This window comes from Mustela putorius, unplaced genomic scaffold, assembly GCF_011764305.1.
Source record: "Mustela putorius furo isolate JIRA1106 unplaced genomic scaffold, ASM1176430v1.1 tig00537335_pilon_pilon_pilon, whole genome shotgun sequence".
Taxonomy (NCBI): domain Eukaryota; kingdom Metazoa; phylum Chordata; class Mammalia; order Carnivora; family Mustelidae; genus Mustela; species Mustela putorius.
The window spans coordinates 4,263,054-4,284,501 of record NW_025422457.1 but is presented as its reverse complement, the minus strand read 5'-3'; the positions used below and the strand labels follow the sequence as shown (position 1 = coordinate 4,284,501).

The following is a 21,448-nucleotide window of genomic DNA, read 5'->3' as shown; positions in this document are numbered from 1 at the left end:
CTGTATGTTAATAAAAAAAGAAAAGTATCAGAGATGTTTCTTCTCCCCCACTCACGCCTTCGCTGGTCTGTTGGTCAAGGAAGCAGAATCTTACCCCCTACTCCAGCATTTCTGGAAAGTGAATGGCAGTGAGGTGAATGGCAGCCAGTAGCAGGCCAGGGATTGACAGTCAAAAATATCAGGAAACACGGACAGTGAGCCCCCTTGTTTCTGAACACATACATGGGAAGAAAAGAAACACAAATAATAAGGGGCTGGTAGGAAGGGCTGATCCTGGAGTTATACATTCACAGTCATATAAAGAAGATCAAAATAGGAAGGACAAAATAAGCATGATTTTATACTTTAAATATGATGACTTCTACTTCTCCCTGGAAAGCTTTCTGTATCTAGAAAGATCTCTACTGGCTGTCATGCTGCCTACGATTCCACGGTTAAGTTGAATTTTTTAGTTTACAAAGAACTTCTACTTGGAAAAACACTACATATTGCCTTTGACATATGACAGATACGAGTGGATTTCTCAGTCCGTCCAGTGTGTCCATTCCCCTGCCATTAGTTTATCGTCTCTCTTGCCATCCTTGCTAAGTTAGTATAACAACCTTCTTCCTCACCGGCCTCTCTGCCCGTGATCATGCTCCCTTTTAGCCCCTTCTCCACAGAGCAGCCCAAATGGTCTCTACTAAGGGTAGTCTGTATCTCACCCACCTGCTTCAAACTTCAAAGCCTTTTTAGTTATTTCAGGAAAAAGACTAAACTGAATACTATGGGTTGCAACAGTCCCTGCTGACCTCCAGACTCACTCATCATCACCCCCATTTTGTGAACTGTTTGCAGCCCCTGCTCTTCTCCCCATCCCTCTGCACCTGCGGCTCTGTCTGTCCAGTATGCTCTTCCTGTTCTCCTACCTCCCCTGGACAAGCCCAGTGAATCCTCCTGGTCTGGGTATGGGGCTCCTCCCACGGATTCCTGTGAGATTCTGCACAAATTTTATCACAGCTCATGATGCTCTTGTCGTTATGGCTGTCTCCTTGTCCACGTCTCCATTCAGACTATATATTCCTTGAGTGTTACATTTGCTTATGTCTCTCCAGCATCTGTGCATGGCATAAGATGGTTCTCAGTCGGGGCTCCTAGGTGGCTCAGTCATTAAGTGTCTGCCTTCGGCTCAGGTCCTGATCCCAGGGTCCTGGGATCGAGCCCTGCATCAGGTTCCCTGCTCCATGGGAAGCCTGCTTCTTCTTTTCCTGCTTCCCCACTTGTGTTCTCTCTCTCACCATATCTCTCTTTGTCAAATAAATAAATAAAATCTTTAAAAAGAAAAAAGATGGTTCCCAGTAAATAACTTTTTGATGAGTAAAAGCATTACCATAATAAGAAAATTAATTCTCCTTGGAGTGTTGGGCTTACTCAGGGTCACTCAAGCTATTTTATCACTTGAGTCAGACAGACATCTATAATTTTTACAGTTAAGAGATTAATCTTTTCTTCTTAAATAAGACACAAAACCCATAGTCATGAAGGAATTGTTTGTCTATATGAAAGTAGATACCTTAATTGGAGTTAACATAGTTGTGAAGGATTGGGCGAAAATATTTGCAACGTATATGAAAGGCAAAGGATTAAGAGCCACAATATCTAAAAAGCACTTACAAGTCAATAAGAAAGAATATCATCAACCTTGTATAGAAACAAGGACAGATAAATATTCCATTTGTAAATAAGGAAGAAAACGTGTAAAAAGGTTCTCAAGCTCAACAACAAAACAACAATAAATTTTCACCCAACTAAATTATTAAAAGTGAAAAAGGTTGATGAAATCCAGTGATGGTGATGGTATTAGGAAATAGGCTTTCTCTTATACTAATGATTGAATTGTAAATCAAAACACTTTCCTAAAATTTTATTTAATCGTTTTTTGGTTGATGCCATTTTCATTATCCATCAAAATTTATTTATTTTTATGTTTTAAAAGATTTTATTTTTTTGAGAAAGAGAGAGCACCAGGGGCAGAGGGATAGGTAGAAGCAGACTCCCTGCTGAGCAGGGAGCCCAAAGTGTGGCTGGATCCCAGGACCCTGAGATCATGACCTGAGCTGAAGGCAGAGGCTTTAACCCACTGAGCCACCCAGGCACCCCAGTCAAACAGTATTTTAAGTGTCTCTGCGAGAGTGTTCTTGGATGCAATTAACATTTTAATTGATACATTGAGGGAAGCACGTCATCCTCCCTAATGTGGGTAGCCCTCATCCAATCACTTGAAGGCCTGAGTAGAACAAAAAGGCTACCTTCCCCACAGTAAAAGAGAACTCTTGCCCAATGGCCTTCAAACTAGGACTTAGGGTTTTCCCTGTCCCTGGACTCACACTGAAACATCAGATCTTCTTGGAGCTGGAGCCTACAGACCTTTAGCCTGGACATCCACTGGCTCTCCTGGGTCTCCCGCGGGCTAACTCATCCTGAAGATCTTGGGACTTCCCAGCCTTCATTATCATGTGAACTACTTCGTTACAGTAAACCTTTCCCCTCTCCAATCTGGTTTCTAATACATACACCTTCTGGGTCTGTTATTCTGGAGAATCCTGATTAATACATCCTATTAAAAAAACAACATGTGGCCATACGGAATAAGAAGGCAGAGCTTTGTGCACCATGTAGAAGGATTTTCATGGGAAAGAGTTCCATGAAAAAGGGAAATGTTTAGCACGATCTTACTTGTATAAAAATTGAAAAGGACATTTATAAATATATTAACTCAAACATCTCTTTATCTAAATGCATAGAAAAACACTGAAAGCTGCATATTGGACTCATAACAGTGATTATCTCTGGGACTGGGAGTTGGATGGGAGCCTGGTGGTGAAAGGGGCTTTTGTGTAAACTTATTTCAACTATTTGAATCTCTTAACATGAGAAAGCATATATGACTTATTTGTGGGATTTTAAAAAACGAAGGCATCAAACTCAAAAAAATCCATTCAACTCTATATAGAAGCATTCTTCCCAACTAATGAAATTAAAAAGAAATTGGCTTAAAAGCTGCAACACCAATGAATTTACAAGAAGGAAGTCTTCTTTCTAGTGACTGGAATACCCCTATCTCATATCAAGAGAATATTTTTCTAATAATAAAAAAAAAAAACATTAAGAACCCAAATTAGTGAACAGAAGGGATGTGTTAAGCATGAAATCAGAGCACAGAAAGTCAGATGTCCTTAAGGGATATTTTATCTTCGTTGAGGTTTTACCTCCAATGAATTATCCAATCGACCCTAACACTTGGGCCTCTAGGCACAATCTTTCTGATAATAGCTGTCTTTCTCCACTCTGAAGAGTCACTTGAGAATTCTTGGCAAACTCTCACTCTCCCACTGTCATTTTGAGAATCTACATTAGATCCATCTTCCTATTTGCGCATAGCCCTGCACTGTGCCCATTCTCTTTCCTAACAGATTCTTTCAGACTATCTTCCAACTCTTTTGCTACTTGTAGTTTCCCGAGAGTAGACAGAAGGTCATTTGCATTGACCCAGTGAACACAGAATAGAATGGGTAACTTCACCTTCTGCTAAACAACTATCTCCATTCATGGTGGGGCTTTTTCTTGGCCTTTCCAAACTTGTCCCTCGATCTATGCTTCAGACTTACCTTGGGAAATTGAACTTCCGTTGACTCAACTGAATCATCTTCCTGGCTACAAGCCAGACCTTGGGTAATATGACTCTTCGCCATACCTGTTTGTTTATTTCTTTTAATCTAAGATGAGGAAGTTGGGGCAGTAAAATAGGAGTAACACTCAACTTTTGCCACCTTGCAGCACCATGAGATGTTACAGTGAGGAAACATTTACCCACTCAGTGGATGCTTGCTGAGGTCCTTTCCTCTGCCCAACTCCATGCTTGGTTCTAGGGATGCAAATAAGAATAAGACAGTTCCTGCCTTCATAGTGTACACAGTCTTGTGGGAAAAACACAAAATAATAAATGGTAATGTAGGGTGTTCTTTTACACACTGGAGGGCGTAGGGTTAAGAAAAACTTGGGGAGATAACTCTTGAGCAGAATCTTGAAAAGAGACCAAGGTGAGAAAGCCATTCAAGACCAAAGGGACAGCATGTGAAAGACTAGGAAGCAGAGACAGGTTGGCAAGAGTTTGGACACAGAGTATGGCAAATCAAAGATAGCCCTAAATACCTTGGTGCTCTCCATATAGGCAGGGTTCCATTTGAATGTGGATGGGCTCTGTGACTGCTTGACCAACACAGGTAAGGCTGTGCCAGTTTTCAGGCCCAGGCCCAAAGAGACCTACATATTCCCCTTCCTGTCTCTTGGGAACACTATCAGAGCTAGCCACCGCAGTGCACTGTGAGGAACCCAGAGGAGTCCCAAATGGAGAGGAACTGAGACTCTCTGATCAAATGCCCTGGGTAAGCAACCTACTGACAACCAGCATCATCCTGCCAGCCACGTTGTCAGTCATCTTGGGACTGGATCCAGTCCAGGGAGAGCAGGTTTGGTGAGTAGAGGAGGGAGAGTGGGCATTGGAGGGGAATAATAGGTTCAGGCTGGGACTTATTGAGTTGGAGGGGCAGTGGGCTATCTTGGTAGAGAAAGATGGTGTAGTTGGACGTATAGATCTGAAGCTGAAGAGAGCACCCTGGACTGGAGATAGAGATCTGCAAATGATTATTGACAGGAGGAGAATGCACAATCGTAAATACAAACTCTTATGGGAAATATGCACAGGAGAAGAGAAGATGGTTCCAGCAAAGAGGGATGCAGGGGAAAAAAAAGAAAAAATCAATGAAGAAGCCTCAAGAGTAGGAAAGCAGGGCAAAAGGTTTACTCTTTCTACTTTGGATGGGAAGGAGATGCTACATGGAGCAACCCAGGTTCTTGCTTCGTACGGAACAGGAATCCACGTCCAGCAAGCGTCCATGACAGACAAGCGTTGGCTCCCTGGGCCCGGCCTTCTTACTGGCAGGGAAAACTCAGCTCAGCCTGAAACTGCAACCAGCAAGCCCATCAGCAGCTTCCCCTTACAAAGATGTCACGTCTTCTCCCCGTTGGGAGCCCACGAAGACTGGCCCTTCGGGAAGAGGACAAGAAACCTAGAAGTTCTGCCTCCGGGCCAGACATGAGAAGAGGCCCCTTCTTTCCTTCTGCAAGCTGCACACCTACACAGATGGGGGAGTACCGGTTTATTGATGCGGCGGGACAGTAACTGCAGGGAAGAGCGGATGAATATTTCATGGGCACCAGTGGCAGTTAATAAATCATGAGTTGCTCCAGAGGAGCGCGTCGCTCATTCCACTCTGGACAATGGTTGCTCAGCTCTGTCAAGCAGAACCCCCTTCTCTGGCATTGTCCAGTCTGTCCTCAGCACTGTGGGGAAGCTTGTGCGTCATTTCTATGGGCCTTGATTTCTCAATTCGATATACAGAGAGGACGGCCAGCCATTGCATTTTTAGTCAACTCGATGGATATGATGTAGGGAAATTCAGAGAAAAATAACTTAGGAGTCCAGAGACTTGGCTTCTGGTCCCACCTCTGCTACCTGTGTGACACTGGACTATATACTAAGTATCTCCGAAGGATAGGTTCCTATCTCTAAAATAAAGGCACGGATGAATGGGTAGTCCTGAAGTTTCCGGTCAGTTTTCTGATTTTCTGAAACAATGGGTTTCTTGAAGTAAGAGTTAATGAGTCACCATGTTGAGTGATTGTTTCATAAATAATTACTGATACAAGCGTGTGTGCTGTGTGCTTTGTGCGTAGGGAGCATTGACAACCTGCCTTCTGCGTCTAGAGACGAGGGGTACTTATGCCTAACTTTTTGTTTTATAATGTTCTACCATTTATTTCCAATCTATTAAGATAAAAACCCACTGTATGCTGCTGATACGCCTAACTTTCTAAAAAGGCAAGAAAGCCAAAACACAGACCTACTCATTAATTAGCTTTGGAAACAGTGCCATTTGGCCAGACTCAATCTTTGAGGTCCATTTGTTTATCTATTGATGACTTAAAACTTCATCACCAAAAGTTAATTTTAGCTGAGTACACTAGTAATGAAAAAGCAACATCTGGTCACATAAAGAGAAGTTTCATCTTTAGTAAAATTGCCAGTTTTAATAAGAAAAACAATACCACCACTATCGAATGTTTGTGCGAAACCTTACATAGAGTATTTTACAAACATTATTCTAGTTACTTCTCATTAGTCCCCAAATAATGGCACACTGGTAGGAAAACTGGTCTGAGAAAGATGAATTTCCTTGCCCAAGGTCACCCAATTAGTGAGTGACTGAGATGCGATTCAAACCCTAGCCTGACTGCTTCCAGATACGCTATTATTGTAACAATACATCATAGCTAAAATTTACATTGAATTTACTGTGAACTAGAAAGTAAGCAGCTCACCCATTTGGATAATCTCCATCTTTCATCTTCTTTGAGCTATTCTGCAACACTGTGTGTTGTGAGACCGGATAATAATGCAAATGATTCTTATCTATAGAAATGCAAATAAATTGATTATTGCCCTGTGGGTGGGCACATCTTGCTTCTCTTAGTAAATGCATTTCGGAGGTTTCCCTCCTTGTTTCTGTGTGGTTCTTGGAGTTCTTTAAAGAAGCAGGAATGTCTTCTTGGTTCCCTCACTTATTAAATTAAGCACAATATTTGACAGGTCTTCATTTTTTTTTTTTTTTAATATTCCTTAACAATCTATTACCCACACTCACAGGATTCCGGAGAGGAAGAGGATGGCACAGTCCTGCAATGCAGCTGCTGCTGGTGTGAGCACAGCGGGAGATGGAAAGGCCCAGACACCTCACCAGCCGTTTCCACCCCTCCTGGGATGCGGAGCCTCTTGCTGGTTGCAATCAGAGGCTTGGCCACTCTGCCCTCTGGGAGGCCTGTCTGGTGATGGCGCCTACACCTCTCATTGCTGCAGCTGCTTCCACAGCATCACCTGGTATCGCTTCCTACCTCGCGGGTCTTTGTAGGGTCTTTCCATGGCCTTCCAGAGCCCGGCTCTCTCTCCAAGGGCACTAAAGAGAAGGACGGTACAGACGGAAGGACAGAATTAACCAGCTTCCTGGGACCATCCCTTTTCTTTCCTGTAAGTTGCCTTTCAGTTTAAGATGATGAACTCCCACATCATGAGCATAACCAAATCACCACAACAGCGTTTCTCATACTGTGTGCCACAGAACACTGGTGTTCCACAAATAACCTGCAGATGTGCCGGGAGTAAATGGGAAGATACTTTCAAATCTTATGATTAATAATTATTTTATCATGACAGTGAAAAAGAGTGAAGGGATTTTATTTTATTTCCTTACCTTTCAAGATCATATTACTTTAATTTTTTTTTTTTTTTTTTTTTTTTTTTTTTTTTTACCATATATTACTTCGGGGTTTCTGTTGTTATCTTAACAGAATAAAGAGTTTTTAAAGAAACACTTTATAATTCTATGCATAAAAATATTATCAGTTGGTGTTTTGTGATATGAAAACATTAAGAAATGCTCTGTTACAGACCAGAAGGCACTGCATCATGTACTAGAGAAGGTGTGAAAGTAAGACTTCTGAGAAGAAATGGAGTTCATTTTAGCAGCACAGAACTTATATATCTTTTTCTCCTTTCAGTTTGGGAACCATAAAAACATTCCTGCTCCTCACCTCACCACAGGACAGACCAGAGTGGGAGCTACCAAATGCCCATTATCAGCAGGCTGCTGCTTGTCAGTTCATTGACAATGGATTTGTGTTTTTTTTTTTTTTAAGATGTTATTTATTTACTTACTTGAGAGAGAGGGAGAGAGCTTGAGCTCAAGCAGGGGGAGGGGCAGAGCAAGAGAAGAAGATTCCTCGCTGAGCAGGGATTCCGGGGCCCACCCCTGTCCCCAGGCAGGGCTCAATCCTAGGATTCCAGGATCATGACCTGAGCCAAAGGCAGATATTTAACTGACTGAGTCACCCGGGCACCCGGCAATAGGTTTAGTAAGGAAAAAACCATGTTCCAACCAGATCTTGAAAGTGTTGAAAACAGCTGTTGAAGATGTTCTCAAAAAACAGAACTTCCACCAATTGTAAACTCTGCTGTTGGCATTTAAACCCCAAGACAGGAGAATCACCCTTTTGGTGCAAATCAGCTTGGAAACAGAAGAGAAGGCAGAAGAAGAACGGACTCTTGAATGTCGGGCATCTTTAAGCATCTGGAAAGAGTCCTCTTCTCTGTATCCATTATATGTTCTCTTTCTAGGATTTAAAGTCACTCCCTAGACTTCACCCACCGTCTTTAGGGAACTGAAGTCCACTCCCATCTCCAGCCCCGATTGTTTGCCTTTGCTGGCAGCCCCGCTGGGCAGCTGTGTAGATATTGTTCAGACATTATTTTTCCTTTATCCTCCCTAACTCGTTCTTCCCCTTACATTCTGAGTTTTGGAGAATGACACCACCACCCACTAAAAATATGGGAATCATTCCCTCCATTACTAAATCTATTTATTCATACTTCCAAGTATGTCTCCAATGTCTCCCTTCCTTTTCACCTCCACTTGCTTTTATGTGCGATCAGAACGTCCTAAGCTGTTGCCTGGTTCCTGAAAGTTCGTTTTCACCAGCTTCCCTGCTGTACAAATTCTCACCAGTGGCAGATCGACCTCTCTGCAGTGTGGATTTGATAAAGTCACTCTCCTTGTGGTTTCCCATTGCTTCTAAGATGGTATATTTCATGATCTGAACTCTGTTTGCCAGTTTAAGCTCATATTTTGCCAAGTTTCCATCCCACCATAAATTATACTTCAGCCACACTAAATTGCTTGCAGACTCCCAAATATGACGTGTTCTCGCTCATGCCTCAGGCGTTTTATCATTCTACCTTCTCTGCCCCCTGCACTCCCCTAGCCACTCAGCTAACTCCTTCCTCTAGAAAGACTTCCCTGAGCCTCCCAGTCACTTTTAAGTGCCCCTCTCATGTCCCCTCTATCAGATCCCTTCACACACTCTACCAGAATTACCCACATGGAGGGAAAGCATTTAGGAAAAACCGATATTCCTTTCCCACATATTCTCTTCTTCCTCTTCTTTCCCCATTTACAGCAAAGGGGCATGCTCTACTCACTAACCTCCAGAGTTAGACTGTTCAATAAAAAATTCAAAGAGCAGGAAATGAGTTAATACAGCCTTTTGAGTTTCCCAAAATAGACCCAAGTTGGCCGTTCACGGCTTAAAGGAGGATATTTTTAAGGATCAAAGGCCTAAGTCTTCAATGTTCTACAGCACAAATTTTTTTTCTCCTGAACAACTAATTTGGAACAGCCTAGGGACCAGGAGCAAGAGACAGTAAGCCACTGGTGAGGGACTCTGAGGTTGCATGAGGGTGGGCTACGGTGCACAAAGATAGGCTACAAGGGGGCACCTGGGTGGCTCAGTGGGTTAAAGCCTCTGCCTTCGGCTCAGGTCAAGATCCCAGGGTCCTGGGATCGAGCCCAGCATCGGGGCTCTCTGCTCAGCAGGGAGCCTGCTTCCCTTCCTCTCTCTGCCTGCCTCTCTGCCTACTTGTGATCTCTGTCTGTCAAATAAATAAATAAATAAATAAATAAATAAATAAGGCTACAGGAGAGGTGGCCCAGGAAGGTAGGAGAGCCTGGACAGTTTCAATTCTTATACCCAAAAAGGGACCCGGAGGACTGGAAGTAGGTTGTGACGGGGACTCTGAGTGGGAATGATAAGTGGAAATCAGACAGGAGTCCACTCACCACAGCTGATGCCGTGTGCTAGACAGTGATGCTCCTCCCGCTGGTGTCATAGAACTAGTGGGGTCTAAATGCAGCCCCAGGGAGGAGGGCAAGAGGGAAAACCTGAATTGTCTATGACTGTGCATTGACCAAGAGTAAACTTCTCACTACAAACACAGTGAGGGACCAAGGTAGAAATTAAATGTGATTAGAGGGGAAAAGCTGACAATTTTTGCTATCCTGAATTTATGGCCCAAGACTGTGGCCCTGATTTAAAAGGCATCTCTCGGGACGCCTGGATGGCTCAGTCAGTTAAGCATCTGCCTTCAGCTCAGGTCATGATATCACCCAGGGTCCTGACATCGAGTCCCGCATCGGGCTCCTTGCTCAGCAGGGAGCCTGCTTCTCCCTCTGCCTGCCGCTCCCCTTGCTTATACGCTTGCGCTCTCTTTGACAAATAAAAAAATAAAATCTTTAAATAAATAAATCAATAAACAGCAGCTCTCCATTCATCTGGAGACTCACTGAGAACGCGGACCATTTACATCCATCTTTGTAACCTCAGTCTGGGCAGAGAGTAGAGACTCAGTACATGTTGGTTAAGTGGAAAAAATGACTGAATGAGCAGCCCTGGACGGTGAAGGATGAGGATGTGGACAGAAGGAGGCAGAGTCCTATCCCTTGGCCCGATGTGATATTCTTTAGCAGAATTGGAGTTGAATGTTGAACAAACGGTAGATTATCTGTTCCTTCATCTGTTACGTTTGTTCAAATTAACTATTAATTATGTCTTTTTTTTCTAATTGCTTTTCCATACGTAATGTGCATTTAATCCTCATTTAATCCTCTTGTTGACATTATTATGACAACTAAACTGAAGATTTGTTTTATTGTCCACTTCTTACATAGTCTGATTTTCCCTGAAATACTTCAGTGTATGTATTGTGATATAAGTTATGTAAGTATGTGTGTTGGTGTTAATCTGTATGCTAGGGGTACCTGACTTGCCTTCCTAATCGGGGATAAACTGCCCAGGGGTGCTAAGCTACTATTTTAAAAGGCCCACTCAGGAGATCACAGCCCAGAATTCTATGAGAACTTCAACTATCTCTATCTCTGTCTGTAGTCGAAGGGTTATTCATTAGCATAAGTGAGTTAGAAGTAATTTTTCAAAGGCGATGTGAAGAGTGTTCAGTGTACGTGAACTGACTGGTGAGGTTCACCCCCGCCTGGGCGTGAACCTGTGTTGCTCCGCAGTCCAGTATCTCCAGTAGGATGTCCCAGCCTAGAAGTCCCATTTGGTCCTGTGTTCCATCTCTAAGCAAGGATTTATTATGCATCTGCCACGAGTGAAATCGTCATGAAAGGGAACCAGCACAGGGACAAAGGGCGGGAGCCAATAAGAGCATATTGTGTGACTGTGTTTGTGTGCTGTAAATGTTTAGGTTTGTTTATAGGATTTAGCCTGAGGTTTGCTCTCCTTGTAATGTACCACTTGGTAGCAAATTTGTTGGGAACAAGACCTAGAACCTTCTTCTACCTTCAGTCATGGATGGGCCCTGTTATTTGTTTAAAGAACCCAACAGTTATGAATGACTGAATTGTTTTAGATTAGTTGACAACAGAGAACTTAATATAATGCATATTATCAATGCTTTTTCCTGATAATATTTTCATTTTCTATAAAGATAAAGATACACACAGATATCACAACTAAAGAATTCCCATATTATTTCTCTTCTTAATATCCTGACTCATATTTTCATATCATGGCTGACCCTTGGATACATCATCCACTGGAATGTTACTGCACTCCTCATTCAAATTTCTTTCTGGCTTGAGACTTTATCTTACTTACCTTTGGTTGAACCCACTACAATATCTCACTAAGATCAAGCCCATATTGATAAATGTTTGCTGGCTGGAACGTCAAACAAAAAGATAGATGACAGACTCTTGTTGGTATCAGAGTTTTCCTCACTGCAAAGTTCTAACACCCACTGAGGTATTACTGGGGTAATACTTCCAAGAGGGAAAGGGAAAAACAGTATCGTCACGAAGTGGTAGACCCAGGTACAAAGTAATTGGGGGACAGAATTACAGAACAGATGCCGTGTGACCATCAGCTGAAGAAAGAGAAAGCAGACTCCGCTCTGATTATAGGCTGCCTTCCCATCCCTAAGTAGACGGCAGACTAAGAGAAGATTGTTTAGCTTTGCTGGGAGTAAGGAGAGCACCGTGGAGAAGGGATGGGTATCCCAAGAGAATGTCTTTGTTAACAAGTAGGTTTTTTCACCTGGTAGCCGCATCTGTCAATAAAATACGAGGTTACTGTTCTACTCACCACAGATTAAGACTTGTGCAGAAAGCCTGACAGCTTGTCCTCACCGGACTGCTGTTGCAAGCCCCCGAAGAAGGCAGAAGAGGTCCCGAAAGGAAGAGTCTGGCCGCAGAGGCTGGAAGGGAGGCCCCAAAAGACAGGAGGGACGGCAGAGCTCGGTTACAGGTGGCTCGGCAGTTCCTGGCATGGAGCCTTGTTTGGATTAAAACCATTTGGGTTACAAACCTACCCAAACTGTCTTGAGGAAAGGAGGCAATCCGTGGAAAAGCTCAGTGGGAGCTTGAGCCAGGCTGTGAGACAGAACCGGGAATGGCTGTTAGGATAAGCAGCGTTCTGTCCGTTTACCCGGAGTCCCACGGTGGTTCATGGGGGTGGCCGGTCTCTGCCCACGAGCTTCACGCTTCACTCTTGGGTGGGTTCATCGCCCCAGACGGACTGTGCTTTGCTTCCTCAAACACGGCGGGAGGGGCCGCACGCAGACTCAGACTCTCGCACCCTGAGGGAGACGTTAAAAAGCAAAGATGAGCCCTGACAGTGGGGGCTCAACTTTTGACCTAAGTCACTCTCTGGATCATTCAAACCCTCATCCCCTCCCTAACCACTACCGCCACTGGGCAGTCATTCTAGAAGAGCATTTCCTGTATTTGCCAGCCCTTCGCAGTCACCTGGGCATGCCTATTAAAAATATACATCCTCAGGCTCCTCCCTGGAAACTGTGGGCAGGGGCCTAGGAACTCTGTTATTGTTAAGCATCCCGGGCCATTCCACAATCGGGTCAGCTTGAGGACTTCCCTAAAGCAGTTCCAGAATTTTACTTAGTTAACATCAGAGTAACCGGGTGCTTCTTACAATGCAGAGTCTTACCCCAGAATCTGCTCCCCCCACCCCGACCCCGCCAAAAGAGTCTGCTTCGAAAGCTCTGGGGGGACTCTAGTCCTCTGCAACTTAATAAACACTCCTAAGTAATTCTGATAAAGGGGTTCCTTGGCTACACTTTGAGAAGCACTGTTTTAGAGAGAAACTCCATCTAGTTACGGACTCTCAGCGTACAGCCAGTATGATCTGGGAGCAGCCCCTTCCCACCCCATCCTGTGATGCAAGGACTTTAGTCCTTGGGAGAATCCCAGAGCCCTAGAACCAAAACCGCTGGGCAGGACAGAGAGTGGGCCGAATGGTCACTGTAAGGCACAGCATTAAAGGTAGCTATCACACTTAAACAAGACACAGAAAAGCTGTATTTAAATCAGAGGTGGGTAAACCAACCTTTACAAATACTCTAATAAGACTAACACAGTGAGCGCTTCCCCAGTGCTAGGTGCTTGAGCTATATTCTCTCATTTAATACCTCCAACAATTTTAGTTTGTATTTTCGAAGGGATAAGAAACTTATTCAAATGCATAGCAAGTAAGCTGCAGAGCCTGGTCTCAAATCTAGATCTTGTTTAAGTCAAAGAACATGGTTTCAATTGCCATGATGTACCGTGGCTGGGAACATGTATTACTTCTGAAGTCAAGACAAATCCGCAAATGTGATGTTACATACACCACAGAGACTCATGGATTAATAAAAGGGACCTTGAATTTGATCACAAAATCCCTTTGTGGTTAAAAAAAAAAAAAGCCATCCTCATAATTTGTCAATTTTGTAAGCTCAGATTTTAATAAATGGTGTTTTTTTAAAAGTACACACCTGTACGGTCTGCACAGCTGTATGGTCTAGGAGGGCCCTAGGGCTCCCCCAAAGGGCAAATAATTTTAAGACACGGAAATTACGTAAAAGGAAGCCAGCTAAGGAGCTGAGAAGAAATAATTTGCCATTCCCACGGAAACACTAGCGCTGGAATAAATCAGACAGCTGTTGGGGCCACGGTGGGCCCTCCGCCTTCAAGGAACGCATCGCATTCGCAGAGCCTGCTTGGGTCCTTCCTCGGGGGGGCTCCCCCAAAGCCACAGGGTTCAGGGCCGTGTTCCCCCTGCTCTGCCCAGTTGCACGCGGGCTTTGCAATAGTTGCACAAGGCCTAGGGGAGCCACGACGAGAAGCAGCAGCGGCTGACCTCTAATTCTCTGCAAACTCTGTGTGTGGAGAGCAAACACCTACAATCAACACGCCTCCTATTGACTTTGCAAAGCCTTCGGGGAGGAGCTTACAAGGGCTAAAGGCACGTTTCAAAATCCTCCTCTTGGACGCAGTCCTTTAGGAAAGAAACGTAGAAGAAGGCTCTCAGGGTTGGAAGAACAAACAAGGCAGCAAAGTCTGGTGGTTGAAGGACAAAGGCGAACTGAAAAGTAGGCGTGTCTTCAGACGCTCTTCTCGCCCTGCTCCCCCAAGCCCCCATCCCCCAAACAGCAGGGCAATTCCTCACCTTGGTGAAGGCTGTGGATCCCTGGGAAAGGTCCTTCGGACTTTGGTCCAATCTGATCATAAGCACAGATGAGAAACAAGGCAGTGCTCCCCGGAGCAGCGAGTTTCCTTAAACTCTTTGACAATGGATAACGAGAATGATAACATACAAGTCATCTCTAAACTAGAGATAAGCCCAAACCTCCCTGCTGTCAGGGATCAGCCTGGATAATTGTTTCCTAAGTCGTGGACCTCTCTGGTCTTTCATTAGTCACTTTATTAACCAGTATTTATGGGCCACCAACTGTAAACCTAGCACTGAAGTGATCAAGAATCAGAAATACAAGAACTGGGTGTGCCGGCAAGAATGTCTTTGTTTAGAGAAGATCCTATAATAATCAGGAGACCAGGCAGCAGTAGAATTTGAGTGCTACCTTGGAGAGAACTCAAGATACTGGCTTTTCCTTCAGAAAAAAAAAAAAAAAAGATTAAGATGGGCTAGAGGTATGGAGGGAGGCTTCACTGGCCAAGGCAGGCCCTGGACTTACTAGGATTTGGAGAGCAAGAGAAAAGAGTGTGGAGGGCATTCCAGTAGCGGAGAATAGGGCAAAAGGTATGTCTTCCTTCCAGACTAGCTCAGATCTGGCTTTCTTCTTCCGTCTTCCACCAGGAGGGATGTGAGGATTAACGCCTCCAGATTTCTTTCAGTCTTCAGAGAAAACAAGCCTGGTGTTCGCACAGTTACCTAAAACGTCAACGGGATTATATTACATTGATTGCAATTAAAGTATTACAGACTTTAAAAGAAAGATACAAAATAGCATAGAATTTAAAAAGCTAGCCAACAAATACTTTTCAGTTAACTTTTAGAGGAAATCATTAATTGGGTTGATAAGAGCAAAAATGCCTTTCTATATGTGGTGACTTATTTCCTCTGCACTGTCTCAACCAAACAGCTGCATTTAGCGCAGATACAGAAGTCCCCATTATAATTAGACATTCCTAACCTGCCATTTCTCTGAACATTTGAAACATCAAAAAATGGAGCTGCCAAGATCGTTGGCATCATATTTGATTACAAAGAGGCAATATTCTATGATGTTAGGTGAAAGCTATATTGAAACCTTACACCTGCTTGTAAATAGAATTTTAACTGGCAATTTGGCTTCTAGGTAGCATATTATGACTTATAAAATAATCTTTTTTCTTTCAAAGAGAACACAAGGCCACAATCAGTGCCAAGTCTCTTCCCCAGAATTGCTTGGCAGTGTTCCCAGGTGTTCCAACAGCCTTGGAGCAGGAGATTTCCAACCCATTTGCTAGGTAGTGCTTTAAGTTTTTTCTTTCCATTTAATAACGTGCACTATGTCCCATCCTTCCTGGTGTCATTGGACAATAGTATTTTCAACTCTCCCTTAATGTCTTGCTTTACCAGACCTGAGGTCTTGCTAAGATTGACCTCCTTACTTGAGTCTGTTACACTCTTCACGCCCCCATGGTTCTATTGATCCCTCCAACAGGCAAATCAAATGCTGGTAGATTCAGCTTCAACTTGGAAGGTGTTCTCTAGCCTTCAAGTCTCTCAAGATATTAATAAATATTCAATGAGCTAAAGGTTCTGCTGTCAAGTAAAAAAAGGAAAGTCTGCAGACTCTCTACAATCTCCATCTGGGGATTTATAATACCCATTATCTGAGAAAAAAAAATAGAGAAATCAAGCAAGAAATCTATTTTGATTAAGAAAAACAACTGGGGGCGCCTGGGTGGCTCAGTGGGATAAAGTCTCTGCCTACGGCTCAGGTTATGATCTCAGGGTCCTGGGATTGAGCCCCGAGTCGGGCTGTCTGCTCAGCGGAGAGCCTGTTTCCCCCTCTCTCTCTGCCTGCCTCTCTGCTGACTTGTGATCTCTATCTGTCAAGTGAATAAAATCTTTTTAAAAAATGGATTATAGAATCCTTTTCTCTTTCTCCCTCTCTTTCTTCCCATAAGATCCCTAGAACATAATAGTTATAACAATAGCAACAATTATAATGATAAATGCTAACTTTTATAGTTATTTCTATTCCTTTAATGATTAGTCTAGAAATTTTAACATGCATAATTAACAGAGTTTAATATTACTAGTTTTACCCTTCTTTGGAATCATGTAAGAATCAGAATGTTTCAAGCCAATCATTACCCTCCTTAAGTTATGTATTATTCTCTCTTGATATGCAGCCTCACACATTAGCACCAATTTTGCCATTGCACACGGTCAATATTTATGCTTTCCATTTTCATGTATCACAGATTTTCCTTCTGACACAATATACCTTCACAGGAAATTTCTTTTGATAGTAAACCTTTCTGGGCTTCTGTCTGAATATGTTTTTATTTTGCCTTTATTTTTGAAAGGTTTTATCACTAAATACAGTTGACTCTTGAAAATCACAGAAGTTAGGGGTGCTGACAGTTGAAAATCTGGGTATAACCTTTGACTCCCCCCAAACCTAACTACTAAATAGCCTACTGTTGACAAGAAGCCTTACCAAAAACACAAACAGTTGATTAACACATATTCTGTAGGTTATATGTATTCTACACTGTATTCTTACAATAAAGAAAGCCAGAGAAGAAAATTTTATTAAAACTATAAGGAAGAGAAAATACATTTACATTATTGTACTGTAAAAAATCCGTATATAAATGGACACAATAAGTTCAAACCCCTGTTGTCTGAGGATTAATTATATAGAATTCTAGGTTGAAAGTTATATTCTGACAGCACCTTGAAAACCTATTTTCAATTCTTTTGGGTTCCACTGTTGTTTCTGAGAAGCCAGCTATCAGTCATTCCTCTTTTTTTTTTTTTTTTTTTCTTTCCTATTTGGCTGCTTCTTTACCTTCTCTGTGTTTTCATTGTTTTGAATTTGTCACTTGGGTGTATTTCTTTTTACTTGTGGTATTTGGCACTTTGGGGGAACGTCTTGGTTTGAGGTTTGGGTTCTTAATCTCCCCTGGAAAATACTCAGTCATGGAGTCTTTTAACGTTGTGTGTTCCCCAATATTATTTCTTCTTAGAACTCAGATTATATGTATGTTAGTACTGCTAACTCTTCCTTCCATGTTTCTTAATCCTTTTTCATATTTCCCTTTGCATTTTCTCTGTCCCACATTTTGTGTAACTTCTTCAGTTTTACCTTCCAAATCGCTAATTGTTCCTTTAACTGTGTTTAACATAATGTTAAATCAATTCATCCAGATTTTACTGTTACTATAATTTTCATTTCTGTAGATTCTTCCCAGAATGTTTCTAAAATTCTATTTCTTTATATATCTTAATTTATACATATTTATTTATTATTATATATTTGGTATCTGATAATTGTAATATCATCAGTTTTGCAGGTCTGATTCTGTGACTTGCTGTTTTTGTCGAATTTCATTTATGGTTGTGTATTTAGTATGTGTGCAATAAATATTTCAGTGAGTGCATGGAACATGGAAACTTAATTATGGGATTTCTTTAGGTTTGGTTGTGTTAACATAGAAAACCACAAACCCAAAATGGAGTCAGTTATGCTAAGCCAAGTCATCAACTTGGAAATAGCAGATGAAGCTTCTCTTTATATAATTATACTAGCCAGTAAAATGATAAAATTAGAACATCATCATTTTGCTAACATTGTAAAAGAATAATAACTAGACATTATGTGTCTATTGATGAAAAAACATGTCATCCTTTGATTCCAAAGACATCAAGTCTGAGTCTGCCCAAGCCCCTGGATCTAGCTTCTAATTTGCAAGAAATATGTGGGTCATGTTGAATTGAACTGTGAATAGGATCAGCAAAACCCACAGTAGGAAATTGCCATTCAAATGGCCTAGTTTTTTTAAGAGAAGGATGGAGGAGTAGTAAACTGTAGATTAAAAGGCACTCAAACACATATCAAGTTTTAAGAAGGAATCATACAGTATGTATATTTTTGTGTTTTGCATCTTTCCTTCAGAACAATGTTCCTGAGATTCATCTATGCTGCTGTATATCAAAAGTTCATTTTTGTTCATTACTGAAGAGCCCATTGTGTAAATATATCACAATTTGTTTATCCATTCAGTTGTTGATGGATATTTTGGGTTGTTTCTGAGTTTTGGCTATATGAATAAAGTTGCCAAGAAAACCTGTATACATTTTATACAGTTGTGTATATCGTGGAATATATTTTCATTTCTCTTAGGGAAATATCTAGAATTATTGGTTTGTGTGTATGGTGAATGTATATTGAACTTTATAAGAAACTGCTGAACTGTTTTCCAAAGTGGTTGTATCACTTTACTTTCTCACCAGCAATATATTAGAATTACAGTTGCTCCACATTTGCCCCAATATTTGTTAGTATTTTGGATCATTTTATGTGTTTGTAGAGGTATAAAATTGTGGTTTTAATTGTAATTTCCCTATTTCTTATTAATGTTAAGCATTTTTATTTCATGTGCTTATTGAGCATTCTTGCATCGTGTGTAGGTACTGATTGATTTGAGAGAGTTCTTTATACATTCTGGAAAGTTCTTTGTATATTCTGGATATAAGTCTATGTCAGATAAACATATTGTAAATATTTTCTCCCTGTCTGTGGCTTGTCTTTTTATTTTCTTGAAGGTGTCTTTGAAAGAGCAGTTCTTTATTTTGATAAAATCCAATTGATCACTTTTTTCATTTAGGGTTTATGCTTTTTTTTTTAACAAAAAAATCTTTGACTATCTGAAATTTATGAAGATGGTTGCCTGTAATTTCTTCTATTAAGTTTTTTCTTGTTATCCTTTTAGTATCTGAAGGATATGCAGTGAAGCCTCCTCCTGTTACTGATGTTAATAATTTGTGATTTCTTTTTTTTATCTTAATAATTCAGTTTAGAGGTTTATTGCTTTTATTGATTAAAGAAACTGCTTTTGATCTCATTGATTTTTCCCTAATTTTTATGTATGTTTTATAACATTATTTTCAATTAGCAATAATCGCGCCTCGGATAAACCTCATTGGCTACGATACTGCCACTGCGCAAAGCTTATAACATTATTTTGATTTACACTTCTTTTTCTAGATTTTTGCTTGGAAGCTTAAATAATTGATTTTAGTCCTTTCCTCTTTTTAAACATAAGCTTTTAAAGCTATGAATTTCCCTTTAAGAGTGCTTTGCATACTCAACAGCTAAGTATCTTAGCTGTGTCCCCCAACTTTTGATATATTGCATTTTCATTATTATTCAGTTCTATATATTTTCTGAATTCTCTTGTGATTTCTTCTCTGACCCATGGGTTATTTAGAAATGTTTTCTTAATTTCCAAATATCCACATACTCTCTTTTTATGATTTTTTATTTAATTCCCATTATAAACAGAGAACATTTTTTATTTCTTTTTTTAATTTATTGAGATTTACTTTATGCCCCAGAAAATAGCTTTAATTTTAGTGAATGTCCAAGGAACACTAGAAAAGAATGTGTATTCTGTTATTGGGTGGAGTATTCTATAAATGCTGATTAGGCCAATTTGGTTGACAAAGTTGCTTAAGACTTAATTTTTTATTTACTTGCTGTTTCAATTACTGAGGGAAAAAATTGAAATCTTCAACCATACTTTTGAATTTGCTATTTCACTTTTAGTTTGGTCAACTTTTGCTTTATGTATTTAGAGCTCTATTTTTGGGTGCAAATACATTAGGACCATTATATCTGTATGGTAAATTAACTCTGTTATCATAAAATAGTTCCCCTTTATCCCTGGTAATATTTTTGTTCCAAAGCTACTTCAGCTTTGTGTTATTAGTTTTTGCATGGCATAACTTTTTTCCCATCATTTTACTATTTTTATAATACCTTTATTGAGATATAATTCATATATCATACAATTAACTCATTTAAAAATGTACAATTCAATAGTTTTTAGTATATTCATAGCTGTGCAACCATCACCACAACTGATTTTAGAACATTTTCACCACCTTAAAAAGAAACCATATATGCTTTAGCAGTCACTCCCATTTTCCCTTTTTATCCAGCACTTGGCAACCACTAATCTACTTTCTGTCTCTGTAGATTTTCCTGTTTTGAACATTTTATAGAAATAGAATAATACAATATGTAGCCTTTTGTCTGCCTTATATTCTCAAGGTTCATTTATGCTGTAGATTGTATCAGTATTTTGTTCCTCTTAATCATTAAATAATACTCTACTATATGAATTTACCACATTTTATTTATCCATTCATTTTTTTATGGCCTTTTAAGTTGTTTTGGCTATAGTGAATAATGTTATGAATATTTATGTACAAGTTTTTGTGTGGATATGTTTTCCTTTCTCTTGGATATATATATACCTGGAAGTAGAGTTGTTGAGTCACACAGTAATTTTAATTTTGAGGAATTGCCATACTGTTTCCCAAAGTAGCTGCACTGTTTTACATTTCCACCAGCAGTGTGTAAATGTTCTAATTTTTCAACATTCTTTTTATTGTCTTCTTTTTATTATCTTTCTTTTCTCGCCATACTAATGGTTGTGAAGTAATACCTCACTATGGTTTTGATATGCAGTTCTATGATGGCTAATGATGTTGATCATCTTTTCATGCGCTTATTGGCCATTTATATAACTTCTTTGGAAAAATGTCTATTCAGACCCCTTCCCGCTTAAAAAATGGGTTGTCTTGCTATTATTGAGTTGTAACAGTTTATATAGCCTAAATGTGCCAGGAACATTAGAAAAGATGCACAGTTTACAAGTATTTGTCCCATACTGTGGATTGTCTTTTCATATTTTTCATGGTGTCCTTTGAATCAAAAAGATTTAATTTTGATGATATCCAATTGATCTATTTTTCTTTTTGTCACTTGTGCCAAATCTTCCATCATTTTCCTTTAATGTATCTGTGTGCTTACATGTAACATAGGTTTCTTATAGATAGTGTGTGACAGGATCTTATATTTTTATTCAATCTGAGAATTTGTCTTTTAATTGGAATATCTAGACAATTTACATTTAAT

General features: G+C 40.6%; 1 pseudogene; it reads right to left on the bottom strand.

Annotated features, from left to right (window-relative positions):
* Positions 1-19,361: 19,361 nt before the first annotated feature.
* On the bottom strand, positions 19,362-19,475 carry LOC123390371 (annotated as a pseudogene).
* Positions 19,476-21,448: the final 1,973 nt, after the last annotated feature.